Below are 15,044 nucleotides of genomic sequence, written 5' to 3'. Positions count from 1 at the left end.
TCCTTCCAAAGAACACCCAGGACTGATCTCCTTCAGAATGGACTGGTTGGATCTCCTTGCAGTCCAAGGGACTTTCAAGAGTCTTCTCCAACACCACAGCTCAAAAGCATCAATTCTTTGGCACTCAGCTATCTTCACAGTCCAACTCTCACATCCGTACATGACCAGAGGAAAAACCATAGCCTTGACTAGACGGACCTTTGTTGGCAAAGTAATGTCTCTGCTTTTTAATACGCTATCTAGGTTGGTCATAACTTTCCTTCCAAGGAGTAAGCATCTTTTAATTTCATGGCTGCAATCACCATCTGCAGTGATTTTATATTTCAGTGCTATTCTCTGAAATCACCCCACCCTCACCTTCTCCCACAGAGTCCAAAAGTCTGTTCTTTACATCTGTTTCTCTTTTGCGGTCTTGCATATATGGTTGTCATTACCGTCTTCCTAAATTCCATATATACGTTAATATGCTATATTGGTGTTTTCACTTTCTGATTTACTTCACTCCGTATAATATGTTCCAGTTTCATCCACCTCACTAGAACTGACTCGAATGCAATTTTTTTATAGCTGATTAATATTCCATTGTATATGGACCACAGCTTCCTTATTCATTCATCTGCCAGTGGACATCTGGTTGCTTCCATGTCCTAGTTATTATATATTGTTGATTTGAGCTTACACTGAAACAAATTTGTTCTTCAATGGAGATTTAAAATACTAATATTGATAATGTTACTATTATAAAGATGCATAATTCTTTATATTATGAAATTTTCCTCAATTCAGATTTTTATTTTCTTATACCTTTTTAATTTTTAAATATCTTTTGCTATAGGAAGCACAGAGATATTTTTCCAAATGTATATCTCACTGATGTATACTAAAAAATAGCTTTTATATGAACTTATTCTATTTGGTAAGCCAAGGAAATAATCTAATAATTACATTTAATGAAATAATTGGAAGCACATTTTCATCATAAAATTTAATGCAGTGGATTCTCACTAGCTTACACAAACTAAAGAGGGATATGTCTCATCTTTTGCTTGTTGTTCTTGTTAAGTCACTCATTCGTGTCCAACTCTTTGCAACCCTATGGACTGCAGCATGCCAGTCTTCCTGGTCTTTCACCATCTCCTGGAGCATTCTCAAACTCATGTCCATTGAGTAGGTGATGCCATCCACCCATCTCATCCTCTGTCGTCCCTTTCTCCTCCTGCTTTCAATCTTTCCCAGCATCAGGGTCCTTTCCAATGAGTCAGGTCTTCACATCATGTGGTCAAAGTGTTGGAGATTCAGTTTCAGCATCAGTCCTTCCAATGAATATTCAGGACTGGTTCCCTTTAGGACTGATTGGTTTGATCTCCTTGAAGTCCAAGGGACTCTCGAGAGTCTTCTCCAACACACAGTTCAAAACTATCAATTCTTTGGCTTATTAATAATAAAACCTTAATTCCCAGTCACATCCATCTTCTCTTATTAAGCAATCCAGATTTCACAGCCAGTACTAGACACATTTCTTTCAAGTATCTTTGTCTCAGTGAATCATCATTTTATCATCTATTCTGAAAGATAAGTAATTATTGTTGAACAAAAGTGAGTGGCAGCTTTATATTTCTGTGAAAATTTTAAAATGGGAAAAATGCATTGCAAGAGCATAAAAACTATATGACAGTTATCCTCATTTTATGATAACTCTATTTTTTTCCCTGTATTGTGAAAGATGGTTGCCTGACATATGAGAATAAGTGATTCATTAGCTTCTCCCTGACCTCTATGATTTGCTTACTGATATTGAATTCTTACTATAGCTTCCTACCCTTTGTATTAAGTAAAATAAATCTCAACTTTTAAAAGTGACAGGTGGCTGGCAGTTTTACTCTTTTAGTTTTGGAAAATCTATAAAGAGAAAAAAAGTAAATCGTGTGTTAAGAAAAGAGAAAATAGGTGAAACATTTAGGATAGGGCCATTAGCAAATAGTGATGATTTAGTAGAAGGCAGTACTTTTGAAATATGACACTTCTGAGGTGCCAGAGTGATCAGTTACATCCTGATAAAATGAGAAATTTTTAAAATAGTTGTCTCCATTATATGCTTTCTGACTTGTTATTGTTTAATATTATATTCCATTTCTTCTTTTTATCTACCCCCCAGGCTTACTTTTTCATAAGCCTACTATTGTGCTTATATGGGTTTTCTGGGTAGCTAAGTGGGTAAAAAATCCACTTGCAATGCAAGAGAACCTGGTTTGATTCCTGGATTAGGAAGTTCCCCAGGAGAAGGGATAAGCTACTCACCCTAGGATTCTTGGGCTTCTCTAGTGGCTCAGATGGTAAAGAATCTGCCTGCAATGCAGGATACCTGGGTTTGATCCCTGGGTTGGGAAGATCCCCTGGAGGAGGGCCTGGCAACCCTCTCTGTATTCTTACCTTGAGAATCCCCATGGACCAAGGAACCTGCTGGGCCACAGTGCATGGGGTCGCAGAGAGGCAGACACGACTGAGTCACTAAGCACAGCATAGCACATTAAGCTTATTGAAGGTTTTTTCTTTTATACTTTATTAATATTATTATTTTTTTAATTTCAAAGAAAGGGGGATCTCCTGTCAAGGGTTCTTAACAGAGAAAATGTCCAACTATCCTTTATTGTGCTAACTCTTTAGAATTTCATTTTCTGATATACTTCTCAAAGTCAAATTCAAATAGCTAGCTCAGAGTTCCCCTTTAAGTGTTTAGTAACATGCATCTGATACTGGTGTAATGAATTGTAGACCTTTTTTCTACCCTAAAGTATATATCTGCCATTGTGAATAATGGGCTATTGATAAAACTGTAACCCCAAGAATGTATTCCTTACAGAATATCCATTTTTTGTTTTCTTCTCAGAATATTGTTTGGAGCCACAATTTCTAGGTTAAAGAAAGTGTATTCCAGTTCCTTATCACATATATACAATACAGACATGTGATTTTATGCTTTGCTAATTGCTTTGCAAGAATGTAGGATGAGAGATGTGTGAGATTATGGAGATATGTTTCTAAATTGTTAACTAGGAGGATGGCTGAGAGAGAGTATAAGAGGAAATTTTCAAACACTAAAGTAGGCAATAATTAATCATGCTTTCCTTGTTAAACTAATGATCCTGTGTGTATAATGAATAAAACTTCAGAAATATTAATATTGTTGTTTTTCTTGACTTGTTATATAGCATGCAACTCTGTGCATGGACTGCAGCAAGCCAGATCCTCTGTCCTCCACTATCTCCCAGAGTTTGCTCAAATTTATGTACATTGAGTCAGTGATACTATGTAATAATATCATACTCTGTCATCCCCTTCCCTTTTTGCCTTCAATCTTTGCCAGTGTCAGTGTCTTTTCCAATGAGAGGGCCCTTCACATCAGGTGGCCAAAATATTGCAGCTTCAACTTCATCATCAGTCCTTTCAATGAACAAAGGGATCATTTCCCTTAGGACTAACTGGTGTGATCTCCTCCTTGCATTCTAAGGGACTCTAAAGAGTCTTCTCCAGCACCATAGCTTGAAAGCATCAATTCTTTGATGCTCAGCCTTCTTAGTGATCTAACTCTCATATCCATACATGACTACTGGAAAAATTATATCTTTAACTAGATAGACCTTTGTCGGCAAAGTGATGTCTCTGCTTTTTAATATGCTGTCTAGGTTTGTCATATCTTTCCTTCCAAGGAATATGCATTTTTTTTTTTTAATTTCACGTCTGCAGTCACTGTCTTCAGTGATTTTGGAGGCCAAGCAAATAAAATCTATCACTGCTTCCACTTTTTCCCTTCTATTTGTCACGAAGTGATAGGGCAAAATACCAAGATCTTTGCTTTTAAATGTTGAATTTCAAGCAGGCTTTTTCACTCACCTCTTTCACTCTCATCAAAAGGCTCTTTAGTTCCACTTCACTTTCTGCCATTAGTTGGTATTATCTGTATACCTGAGATTGTTGATACTTCTCCAAGAAATCTTGATTCCAGTTTGTGATTCATCTAGCCTAATATTTCACATGATGTACTCTGCATATAAGTTAAATAAACAGCATGACCATGTACAGCCTTGTCATACTTCTACTCCTTTCCTAAATTTGAACCGGTCAGTGGTTCCATGTAAAGTAAACCTTACACTCTTTAGAATCAGCCCACTAACTTTAATATAATAAACAGCCAAATATTTATCTTTAATTGGGAGGATGGGATAGATATATACACACTCAGTTTAGATCAATTCAGTTCAGTCACTCAGTCGTGTCCTACTCTTTGCAACCTCATGAACAGCAGCACCCCAGGCTTCCCTGTCGATCACCAACTCCCTGAGTCTACCCAAATCCATGTCCATTGAGTCAGTGATGCCATCCAACCATCTCATCCTCTGTTATCCCCTTCTCTTCCTACCCTCAATCTTTCCCAGATCAGGGTCTTTTCAAATGAGTCAGCGCTTCACCTCAGTTGGCCAAAGTATTGGAGTTTCAGCTTCAACATCAGTCCTTCCAAGGAAGACCCACTACTGATCTCCTTTAGGATGGACTGGTTGGATCGCCTTGCAGTCCAAGAGATTTTCAAGAGTCTCCGGCAACACCACAGCCCAAAAGCATCAATTCGTCAGTGCTCAGCTTTCTTTAGAGTCCAACTGTCACATCCATACATGACCACTGCAAAAACCATAGCCTTGACTAGACAGACATTTGTTGACAAAGTAATGTCTCTGCTTTTTAATATACTGTCTAGGTTGGGTCATAACTTTCCTTCCAAGGAGTAACCATCTATAATTTCATGGCTGCAATCACCATCTTCAGTGATTTTGAAGCCTCCAAAAATAAAGTCTGACACTGTTTCCACCGTTTCCCACCTATTTGCCATGAAGTGATAGGACCGGATGCCATGATCTTAGTTTTCTGAATGTTGAGCTTTAAGCCAACTTTTTCACTCTCCTCTTTCACTTTTGGCAAGAGGATCTTTAGTTCTTCTTCACTTTCTGCAATAAGAGTGGTGTCATCTGCATATCTGAAGCCATTGATATTTCTCCTGGCAATCTTGATTCCAGCTTGTGCTTCCTCCAGCCCAGCATTTCACATGATGTACTATGCATATAAGTTAAATAAGCAGGGTGACAATATACAGCCTTGACTTACTCCTTTTCCTATTTCAACCAGTCTGTTTTTCCATGTCCACTTCTAACTATTGCTTCCTGACCTGCATACAGGTTTCTCAAGAGGCAGGTCAGGTGGTCTGGTATTCCCATCTCCTTAAGAATTTTCCACAGTTTATTGTGATCCACAAAGTCAAAGGCTTTGGCATAGTCAATAAAGTAGAAACAGATATTTTTCTGGAACTCTTTTGCTTTTTTGATGATCCAGCGGATGTTAGCAATTTGGTCTCTGGTTCCTCTGCCTTTTCTAAAAACCGCTTGAACAACTGGAAGTTCACCGTTCATGTATTGCTGAAGCCTGGCTTGGAGAATTTGAGCATTATTTTACTAGTGTGTGAGATGAGTGCAATTGTGCGGTAGTTTGAGCATTCTTTGGCATTGCCTTTCTTTGGGATTGGAATGAAAACTGACCTTTTCCAGTCCTGTGGCCACTGCTGAGTTTTCCAAATTTGCTGGCATATTGAGTTCAGCACTTTCACAGCATGATCTTTCAGGATTTGAAATAGCTCAACTGGAATCCCATCACCTCCACTAGCTTTGTTTATAGTGATGCTTGCTAAGGCCCACTTGACTTCACATTCCAGGGCGTCTGGTTCTAGGTGAGTGTGAGTGATCACACCATTGTTATTATCTCGGTCGTGAAGATCTTTTTTGTACAGTTCTTCTGTGTATTCTTGCCACCTTTTCTTAATATATTCTGCTTCTGTTAGGTTCCTACCATTTCTGTCCTTTATTGAGCCCATCTTTGCATGAACTCTTCCCTTGGTAACTCTTATTTTCTTGAGGAGATCTCTAGTCTTTTCCATTCTATTGTTTTCCTCTTCTTTGCATTGATCACTGAGGAAGGCTTTCTTATCTTTCCTTGCTATCCTTTGGAACTCTGCATTCAGATGCTTATATCTTTCCTTTTCTCCTTTGCTTTTTGCTTCTCTTCTTTTCACAGCTATTTGTAAGGCCTCCTCAGACAGCCATTTTCCTTTTTCCATTTCTTTTTCTTAGGGATGGTCTTGATTCCTGTCTCCTGTACAATGTCACAAACCTCCGTCCATAGTTCTTCAGGCACTGCATATCAGATCTAGTCCCTTAAATCAATTTCTCATTTCAACTGTATAGTCATAAGGGATTTGATTTAGGTCATACCTGAATGGTCTAGAGGTTTTCCTCACTTTCTTCAATTTCAGTCTGAATTTGGCAATAAGGAGTTATTGATCTGAGCCATGGTCAACTCCCAGTCTTGTTTTTGCTGACTGTATGGGGCTTCTCCACCTTTGGCTGCAAAGAATATAATCAATCTGATTTTGGTGTCGACCATCTGGTGATGTCCATGTGTAGAGTCTTCTCTTGTGTTGTTGGAAGAGGGTGTTTGCCATGATCAGTGATTTCTCTTGGCAAAAGTCTATTAGCCTTTGCCCTGCTTGATTCTGTACTCCAAGGCCAAATTTGCCTGTTACTCCAGGTGTTTCTTGACTTCCTACTTTTGCATTCCAGTCCCCTATAATGAAAAAGACATATTTTCTGGGTGGTAGTTCTACTATATATAAAATAGATAAGTATTAACAACCTACCATATAGCACAGGATGCTCTACTCAATAATAATCTCTATGAAAAAAGAAACGTGAAAAGATAGATATATTCATATGTATAACTAATCACTTTGCTCTACAGCAGAAACTAATACTAATTTTTAAATCATCCTCACTTCAATAAAAATTAATTTTAAAAAATGATAAAAATTTTTTCCTCATTTTTAGTCTCTTTACCAATGTAGCCACCTATTTAATTCAACTCAGTTGCCACTTTTAACTTTAAATGTATATATTTGATTGTCTTTGTATTTATGCCTGTAAAATTCATCCTAATCAAACAGTAATATATTACAATAAATGTTATACATTACAAAATGCTTGAATTTATAGGTGTTTGATGATATTAATTTTAAAAACTCAGAATTTAATGCTGAATTACATAATCTATCTGATCATAAAATAGCTTGAATAATGCTCCAGTTAATCTGTATTAAAAAGTATCTCATGCTACCTAAAAAACCAATTATATGATGTGTAATATTTACTGATACATTGAAACAAGACAAAAGAAAAATGATGAAGATTTTCATCAATATTTTTATCTGTCAAACAAACCTCATTCCAGTTTGAGTATATCCAAAATATAAAATATCTAAATGCACATTCAAATTTGTTCAGGATAAATTTTAATGGAATTAATGAGAAAGATTTAAAATGTTACTGTGTTAGTATTTTATTCAAAATTTAATTGACAACATTTAACTCTGTTTATAACATTGTATTTTTAATAGTTGTGAAGAACACATAAAATAATATTGTCATATGAATCTTTTGTCCTAATATTGGATTATCTGCACAGAGCAATGTATAACTGGCTGATAATATTTTGAAAAGTTAAAAAATATGTATTGACTCATTCCCATTTTCCTCTCCTGGTAAGTTCAGATGATATATTCTCCAATACTTGTAGAGAAACCTCCTGGAGAAGAGAGATTCAAAATTTTTGTTGGTTATTATTGCTCTGTTTTCTTAAATAAATGCTTGCTGTGATCTTCTGTTGAAGTAAGACTTTATTCAGTCAAAGGAAAAAAATGTTTGGAGTCAGGGTGGGTAGAAGATTAAAAATGGAAGCTTCAAGGCAGCTTTCTCCAGTACACTTGTAGAAATAAAGGCTTGTCCAGCATATCTTGTGTGTTTATTGATTACTATTTCATCTGGAGTTTATTTCCAGTTGATTTGTTCCAACTTTTTCTTTACTTTTCCTTTGAATCCCTGGTTTTAACAGCTGCCTTTTGTATTTACCTGCTGAGTTTTCTGCTAGTTTGTTTTTTACAACTTCTTGAGAAGTTCCTATGTACTCGCTCTTCCTTCTTTTGGTTTTACCAAACCTCCTATAACAGTGAATTCTCTGCGAAGACTTACCTAGGCTTATGTGCCCTGAGGCATACATATATACGGAAAAACCTGAACAAACTTCTAGACCAATCCTATGTATTTGTGTGTCTAGGAAGGAATTAGCAGTTCAATACTTGCTGAGAAGAACAAATAAAGCATTCCTTTTTTATTCTTTCTACAACATTTAAGATGACAAATGTTATGAAATGTAACAAAATGTCTTTTTTTTCGCATTATGTTGCCTAAAATCACCTGTTAGAAGCCAATGGGTACTCACAGATATTTAAATAGTGCTTCTATTCCCAAACAAGCTTTACAGGCCTTATCTATTTCCTCATTGTGAAAACCATGTTAAATAGTTAGGGTTAGAAATTATATTATCTATGTTCTAAAGACAAGGAAATCAAGTCAGAAAGCAATAAAAAGTATTCTGAGCATATCTGAGCAACTTAATGATAAGGTTAGATTATAAAATATGTTTCTATTTCTAAAAACTTTGGTATGGTTGTAAATAACTGTATGAATTCAATAATAATAAATGATAAAATAATAATACTCAATTTTAAAACTATTTTGGAAATATACATAATTTTAATTTTATTTAAAATGTAACTGAGAGCTGCTCTTTTTGAAAGAAAATTCCTTAAGAAACATATTGAAATCAAGATGATAGAAAGCAATATTAAATAAAACATATATTTTTTGTACAAAAGTTTTCCAACTATTCATGCAAAATGATTAACTACCAAATGCATTCTAAATACAATTAATGATGAACTGAGTAAATATCCAGATCTCAAGTGAAAGCTTTTAAATAAAATATTTAGCATACATTGACTCAAAACATGATAAACATGTATAATATATTTTCATAACATTAATATCTTTAAAGATCACTTAAATCTACTACATTTATTCTTAACTAAATAAATTCATAGCCATGTAGACAAAGAACAGATAGCTAGAAATGTATGTTTCCTATTTGATTCTGTTACATGCAATCTTTTTCTCTGTTGGAATATCTTATCTTTTCATTCATTATATGCATGTTTTCATTTACCTTCATACTTTCTGGCACATAGTTATGATAGCTGATTTATATTTCTTTTCTGATAATTTAAATATCTGTATCATCTTAGGAATGGCTTTTGCCATTAACCTCAAGCACATATCATTTTGCTTTGTGTGTATTTGTGTATGTGTTATGCAATTTCAGATTGCAACTAAATATTATTGTTACTTACTAGACCCTAGATTCTGTTACAGTCCTCTGAAGAAATATTTTTATTATCTTCAAATTTCACTTCTCTTTTTAAATTATTGAGGTATAATTGGTGTGTAATATTATATTAGTTTCAAGTGTACAATATAATGATTCAGTATCCATATATATTGGCAAATAATCACTACAAAAGCCTAGTTAACACCTGTTCCTGTACAGTTATGTAATATTTTTCTTGTGATGAGAACTTAGTTGTACATTATATCTCTATTACTTATTTTATAGCTGGAAGTTTTTATATTTTACCCCCTTCTCCCATTTTACCTACACCTCACATACTGTATCTGGCAACTACCAATCTCTTTTCTGTATGTATGAGCAATTTGTGTGTGTGTTTTATTCCACATATAAGTGAAATCATGTAGTATGTGTCTTTCTCTGTATGACTTATTTATCTTAAATAATCTTCTCAAGCCCATCTGTATTTTTGAAAATGATAAGAGTCCACTCCTTTTTGTGACCCCATCCATAATAATATTATATATGTATATATATATATATACATATATATATATACACATATATATATATATATATATATATGAATATTATTGGAAAGTTGAGCCTTTTCCTTATCTTGGTTAAAGTAAAAAATGCCAACAATGTAAACAGCAAAGCAAAAAAAAAAAAAAAAAAATTATGTCTTACAAAGCAATTAACCTGGTTGGAATCAAATGACATTCTCTTTATGGTGGTTGGCAAGTCACAAGTCAGTTCTGATTTTTATTTTTTTCTTATTGTTTTGTTTTCCTTAGTCATGAGCTATTTTGAGTTGTACCTACTCACAGGCTTCTCTGGTGGCTCAGATAATAAAGAATCTGCCTGCAATGCAGGAGACCTGGGTTTTATCCCTGGGGTGGGAAGGAAATGGCAACCCACTCCAGTATCCTTGCCTGGAGAATTCCATGGACAGAGGTTACAGTCCATGGGGTTGAAAAGAATCAGGCATGACTGAGTGACTAACACTACTCATAGGCAGTTCAAGGATCATCTGGAGACTTTGGCAGTATATGAAAAGAATTTGGGGTTCTTCTTATGTTTGTCCTCTTTTCCAGTATCTCCTTCACTTTTCAGTAGTTATACTTTTCCAGTCTCTGTCCTCTAGTTCTTCAGGTCAGTCAGAAATACTGTAATTTTCTATTACAAATTTTGCCACCATGTGACATGTTATGATCTCATTCTAAAACCATAAATACAGGAAACTCACAGGGAAACTCTCTTCTTAGAGTTTTTCTCACTCTGACAAAGAAAATATCTACTTTATAATCTTTCATACCCTTCAAGTAGCTCTCCCATCCCCATGTATGATCTTTGTCATCAGTGGGGAGTTTAGCCTGTTAGTAGATGACTCAGGCATAGTGAAAGTAAAATTCATTGAAAATTCACATATCAATTTTACATTTCCACTAGCCTAGGATGTACATATTTGGGCTTCCCTGATAGCTCAGTTGGTCAAGAATCCACCTGCAATGCAGGAGACCTGGGTTCAATCACTGGGTTGGGAAAATCCCCTGGAGAAGGGAAATGCTACCCACTTCAGTATTCTGGTCTGGAGAATTCCATGGACTGTATAGTCCATGGGGTTGCAAAGAGTTGAACATGAATGAATGACTTCACTTTCAGGATGTATATATATACAAGAACTTTTTCTTGTATATTTGGTCACTATCATAGATCATAATTTTGCTCACTGTCATAGATCATAATTTTAGGATGAAGCATATACCCCAGGTGACAGAGTAAAGGAGAGAAATAAATGGATTTTTAGAGATTTCATTCAGCTTCTGAATCATACACGCAACACTTTAGTCTTCTCCTACCTGGACCATTCCTTTTGCAGCAGATGCTGTGTGTCTTTTATTGTTTTTCTTGTCATTGTAAATCACAATATATTATATTTTGACTGACACAAATTTTCTTAAAAGGTGAAGACAGTAATAATACATCCTGCTATATGGTATTTTTATGTAGTCAAGAGTTTTTCTAAAATATTAAAAATTATCTTGATCATAGAAAGACAATTTATTTTTGCAGCTTGTTTGTTTTTCTTCACAGCTAACATAATTTGAATTTTTTTACTTCTATATTATCATGCCTAATTACAATCCCTAGTACATAGAGAGGGTTATCAGATATTCATTGAATGAACATTTAAACTGAGGAAGGACAAAAGTCAGAGAAAAGAGCCATGGGAATGTGTTTTCTAGATGTAGTAGACTAAAGCCTTGTTCACAAATATTCAGTTTCCCATTTGTGGGAGGATTACACAACACGGTCCTTTAAACTTTCTCTTAGTTATGTGTCTTGCTCTGCCTGGAAAATATGTGGTCTCATCTCTATGCTCCAGGAAGAAGCTTCCAGAGCCAGAGCGTGCTTTGTTGTAGTATTGTTTCTTGCTGCTGTGATCATGGAAACTCATGTGTAGATGGAATCATCATCAGCCTGGGTCACTGAGAGGCAAAGATGAGCAGAGGCCCCCTTGACCATGTAGCATGAAGGAAAAACTGTCTTGGTTATGTCACCCAGTTATATGTGGGGCTGTTTCATGACAGAAACATGACAGAAAACAAATAAGTGCCCAGTGAAACTCTGATGAAAGGTTATAGTTATTGAAAATGTATGGATAGTACTCATTTCTATTAATTAAATGCTTAAAATATTAATGTTTCTTATATCAAATAAAATAGAAATATAATATATTAAATATACTAATTTATGTGTCCACCTAAATCTATTTTTTAAATAATTGTTTAATTTATTCAATGATGATTATCCTATAGCAGGAATTTTCAGAAATATATTCTACAAAGTAAGGAGAAAATTCTGTGCTGTAATTGATAGTAAAATTGTACATTTTAGAGAGTCAAGTTTTCTCACATATCTGATATTTAGTCTTCAGTACACTTCTTTTTAATGTTATTCATTCTAGCTTAGATAAAAATTTAGAATCTTGACTATCTAGAAACTTCAGTTCTTTTTCAGATTCTTGCTTTAACTACTAAAGATGTACAGAGAATTAACAGCTGCCAAGCTGTAATAATAAAATCCTCAATTAAGTTTATAAACAGGTTTTGCTTTGTTGTCATTATGTTTACTTAATAAAATTGTATTAATTAATCATATATAAATGTCTGTTTTATTAGATGCTGAATTACAAAGCCATGCAACAAACATGTATGGATACATTTGCCCCTCCCATATATGTACATAAAGGTACTCATGAAAATTGACTAGCCAGCAGGTATTTCAGATGTCTTCTTAAAAATCATGTTGTCTTTACTCAGAGCAGTTTGTTAAAATATGAGAGAAATCAAGGTGATAGGCTTGTAAAAAGACTTCCACTTACAACACAGACTACATTGGAGTACACGGCAAGTATATACAATGTCAGGTAAAGACTAATATCTTAGAGATATGTAGGGGACAGGAAGTGTAAAAGAAAAGCAGGCCCCATCAAGGGCCACAAAATGAATTTATAATTATTGATAAACTGGATGCTATAAAGCATGAGACTCTTGGAACAAGTCCAGAGGGAACAGATCATAGTCTTGAAAACAAGATATGATCCTGGGGTCTGAAAACCGACCCCAGACTGTTTCCCAACTGGCCTCTCAGTCACATGTTTTATGTATCTGGAAGAAAATCTATAGATAAGAATATTAGTCTTCATTACCGATTTGTTATTGATTACTGTTTCTTAGTTACTCAATGGTTAATGATCATTTTGTTCTTTGGCCTGATGCCCACATGAGTTATAGCTTAACTCCATGCATTTTCTTTCCTTCAGAGCTAAGAGTGTAATAAAGCTGGCCTGGATTCAGATTTGGGACCTTCACTTTGGAGCCGTTTTGGTCCCCTGATCCTCGCCTTTCACTGAAATCCTGTGTCTTGTTTTGCATTCTCCAGCCGCATCACTCTTTCTGAAACTCTGCTTGTCGAGCCTGTCTTGACAAGATACAAATTCAACAAGTAAACTATCTTTAATATCTGGCAAATTATCTGGTATCCAGTGGAAACATGCTGAGTAGCCAGGTATTACCTGTGGTTGTCAAGGTAGCTATTACTACAAAATTCCTACTAACAGATTTCTTCTAAGTCACACCACAGATATGTACCTGCTACCACCCACAACTAATGTGAATGCCTCAATGTTATGCACAAGAGAACTAATCAATACAATAGTTTTTTTGAAAAATTACTAGCTATTAAAAAACTCAGTAAGGTTTGCATTTCAAAGAAGTGGTCTTAGATGAAGCTGTAGGTCACAGTAAAGATTGAGATTGACTTGTACACAATGCTATATTAAAACAGATCACCAGCAAGAGCTTACTGTAAATAAATAAACGTTTTGCTCAATTTTAAAAAAGAAATTGAGCAAAAGTCATCAGAATAAATATCAGAATAAAACTGAAAAAAAAAAGATGAAGCAGAAGAAAAGACATTCTTTATAATACATTTCAAATTAAATTTTTAAATAGATTTGGTTTCTCTATTTCTCATATCATGTTGCATATTTTATAGCATTGTACTAATTTCAGATGTACAGCATAGTGATTTTATATTTGCATATACTCCAGTGCGGTCACAACACATGGTTGCAAATTTTCACATTGTATATTAATTTCAAATCAATTGAATCAGATATTTGTGGATATAAACAATGATCTTCAAGAAATTACATAAAATATATTTATTGGAAAGATAAAGATATTAAAATGTAAAGTTTTAAAATAAAGTTAGAAGATTATCTAATTAGGAAGATTTAAATTCCAAAGCACTGATTTTCATGTCCAACTCTTTGCAACCCCATGGAGTGTCGCCCACCAGGCTCCTCTGTTCATGGAATTCTCTAAGCAAGAATACTGGAGTGGGTTTCCATGCCCTTCTCCAGGGATCTTCAGGCAGATTCCTTACCATCTAGCCACCAAGGAAGCCCCATGAAAAATACAATAATTAAAAGCAAATAAAAGGATAATATATGATTGCATTATTATTTATTTTTAGAGTTGTAGGAAGGTAAAAAGAATCTTAGGAATATATGTTTGTCTGTATCTTTTCTACCTGTAGCCTCACTGGCAGTAATGATCTGAAGTGAGGGTCACCTTTCAAGATATCTACCAAAGGGCACTAATTCTGCTAACACTGATGATAAATAACCTTGCTAAGTAGTCTAAAATCTACCAATAAGACATGTATCCCTTTTTTTTCCCCTTCCCAGTGGTTGCTAAATTGATTTTTTGTAATTAAAAGATAAGTTATTTGTTTTTATCTATTTCCTTTGGTGCTTACTTGTTTTTAGTTCACTTCACTTGATTTTATTCTTCACATTTTTAACAACTTTTAGATGTGAGGATCATAAAGTGACCAAGTAATTAGAAAAATAATGAGAAGTTTTCATTACCCAAACAAGGCAACAAGTTGACTGTATTTTATCTTCTACTTAGCTCTGTAAAAATCCTTCTATTTCTTTCACTGTTCAGTCAATATCTCATTTAGTCTCAGGATAACTCCTTGTTACTAATAACCTCCTAATAGAAGAGAATGTTAGAATTACCATAAATAAATCAGCAAATTTGGTGAAACAGGGAAAACAGAAACAGAATCTCTAATTCTATTCCAGGAGAGTAACAGCCTGTCCATGACAATCCAGACAACATGTTGTCACAACT

The sequence above is a fragment of the Bubalus kerabau genome, chromosome 12 (genome assembly GCF_029407905.1).
Source record: "Bubalus kerabau isolate K-KA32 ecotype Philippines breed swamp buffalo chromosome 12, PCC_UOA_SB_1v2, whole genome shotgun sequence".
Lineage (NCBI taxonomy): Eukaryota > Metazoa > Chordata > Mammalia > Artiodactyla > Bovidae > Bubalus > Bubalus kerabau.
Note: the sequence above shows the minus strand (reverse complement) of the source record.